The sequence below is a fragment of the Bubalus bubalis genome, chromosome 20 (assembly GCF_019923935.1).
Source record: "Bubalus bubalis isolate 160015118507 breed Murrah chromosome 20, NDDB_SH_1, whole genome shotgun sequence".
In the NCBI taxonomy this organism is placed as follows: Eukaryota; Metazoa; Chordata; class Mammalia; order Artiodactyla; family Bovidae; genus Bubalus; species Bubalus bubalis.
In genome coordinates this window covers 48,831,595-48,834,359 of record NC_059176.1, presented here as the reverse complement: position 1 = coordinate 48,834,359, position 2,765 = coordinate 48,831,595, and positions in this window count along the sequence as shown.

Below are 2,765 nucleotides of genomic sequence, written 5' to 3'. Positions count from 1 at the left end.
GCCTCCTCTGGCCGTGCCTCTCCTTTGGGCACGTCAGCCTCCTCCTCTAGAGACGCTCAGCTCCAGGGGGGTTTCCCCTTCTGCCCTCTCGGCCAGCCTGCTCGCATCTCTTTTCAGGCCCTTCCATCTCCTGAAAGTGCCTTTTTCCTGAGTTCCCTCCTCTCCCGTCCACTCTGAGAGCACCAAGCTTCTGCCTGCGTCCCACCTGCAGTCTTTTTCATCCATCCCCTTCTGCAGGCCTCCCTTCTGCGCCCCCAGCCTGCACCCACCGCCTTCCACCTGCCGATCTGTGAGTCTCCTTTCCCTGGAAACAACAGTAATGTATTACTCACAGATCTGGAGAGCGACCAGCCTGAAAACACAGCGGCAGCAGTGCCCCGTCCGAAGGCTCCGGAGGGGTGCTTCAGTGGCTTGTCCAGCCTCTGGTGCCTCCAGGCGGTCTGTGGCCTGTGGTTGCCTCACTCCAGTCTCTGCCTGGGCTCGCAAGGCCCTCAACTCTGCGTATCTCCTATAGGGACACTTGTCATTGGATTTAGGGCTGATCTGAATAAGCCAAAATAATCTCATGTAAATAACTAACTTAATTACGTGTATTAAGTTGCTTCAGTCAAGTCTGCCTCTTTTTGACCCTATGGAACGTAGCCCGCCGGGCTCCTCTGTCCATGGAATTCTCCAGGCAGGAATACTGGAGTGGGTTGCCATTTCCTACTCCAAGGGATCTTCCTGACCCAGGGATCGAACCGGCATCTCCTGTACTGCAGACAGATTCTTTACCATCTGAGCCATGAGGGAAGCCCATATAATTACATCACATCCCCTTTTTTCCAAATAAGGTCATGTTAACAGGTTCCCAGTACTTTGGCCACCTCATGCGAAGAGTTGACTCATTGGAAAAGACTCTGATGCTGGGAGGGATTGGGGGCAAGAGGAGATGGGGACAGGGATGAGGATGAGATGGCTGGATGGCATCATTGACTCAGTGGAAATGAGTCTGAGTGAACTCCGGGAGTTGGTGATGGACAGGGAGGCCTGGTGTGCTGCAATTCATGGGGTTGCAAAGAGTCGGACACGACTGAGCGACTGATCTGATCTGATCTGATCTGAACAGGTTCCAGACACTGGAGCTTGGACATATCTCTTACGGGGACATCTTTGAACCCAGTACACTCAGCAGTGTCCTGAGGCCTCCCTCAGCCCTGCCCCCCAGCCTCTTCCAGTCCAGCCCCCGTCCACTGCCCACTCAGTTCACCTGAAGCTCACCCACTGCTCACCCCCAGCCCTGCACCACAGCCTCCCCTCCCCACTCCCACACACACCCAGCACAAGAGGGAAAGTCGCAGGCATCCTTCCTACCCATAACCTTCAGGGCCCCTGGGAGACCTGCTCCAACCTGTCTAGCCACCCAGGGCTTCCTCCTCTTGCTCTGGCAGCCTGAGACCTTCTCTTGAACTTCCTTCTCTGAAGCCCCAGACACTGGACAGTCAGCCCCTTCTCAGCCCCAGGGACCTTTCCAGTCCCAAGCCTTCACTTTCCTCACACGTGAAGAGGAGGATCTGAGAGGCCCCTCAGGCTTCAGCGTTCTGGAATTTCTCCTCTTCAGCGCCCTCAGGAGGCTGTGGGGCCTCCACCACAAGGCCCTGTCCCACCCAACCCCACATCGAGGCCCAAGCTGTTTCCGAAAGAAGTCAACCTGACCTTGACCTTAGTCATGGAAAACGGGTCTGTCCCCTCCCTGGTACTTAGATCTGCACAAAACACGGCCCCCAAGACAGGCTATCCACAGGAGAAGTGGGCCATGGGCCTAGAGGTCACTGGAGCCTCCACCAGGCTCCTGCCTGCACCTAGCTGGAGGTTTCAGGAAAGGGTCAGGCCAGACCCTGTGTCCAACACTGCTGCTTGCAGGGGGTGGGCTGTGCGGACAGCGACAGCTGAGGATAGGCCTTGTAACTGGGCTGTGGCACTTATTGTTCAGTCACTCAATCATTTCCGAATCTTTGCGACCACACGGATGCAGCATGCCAGGCTTCCCTGGCCTTTTCTATCTCCCAGAGTTTGCTTAAACTCATGTCCATTGAGTTTATTATGCCACCCAACCATCTCATCCTCTGTTGCCCCCTTCTCCTCCTGCTCTCAATCTTTCCCAGCACCAATGAGTCAGCTCTTCATATCAGGTGGCCAAAGTATTGGAGCTTCAGCTTCAGCATCAGTCCTTCCAATGAATATTCAGGACTACTTTCCTTTAGGATTGACTGGTTTGATCTCCTTGCTGTCCAAGGGACTCTCAAGAGTCTTCTCCAGCACCATAGTTCGAAAGCATCAGTTCTTCAGTGTTCAACTCTCTTTATGGTCCAACTCTCACATCTGTACATGACTACTGGAAAAACCGTAGTTTTGACTAGACATGACACTTATTAGTTGGGCAAGAAACTTCTCTGCAGGTAGTAATAGCACTTTACCTCTTGGGGTTGTGGTGAGATTAAGTGAGGAAATACATGAAAGATCAGGCAGCTGGTCTCTTTACAGGCAGCCCAGGGCTTCCAGCCTCTGTCTGGGCTTGTCTGTCGCTTCAACCCCAGACCTGAGCCTCCTGCCCAAGACCCTAGGGCTTAGTGATGTGATGATTAAATGTTTAACATTCCACAGGTGAGGGGGATGTGGGGAGCTTGAAGGGTTTGTGTTGATTTAGCTTCTTCCCCAGTACTCTTGCCTGGAAAATCCTATGGATGGAGAAGCCTGGTAGGCTGCAGTCCATGGGGTCGCTAAGA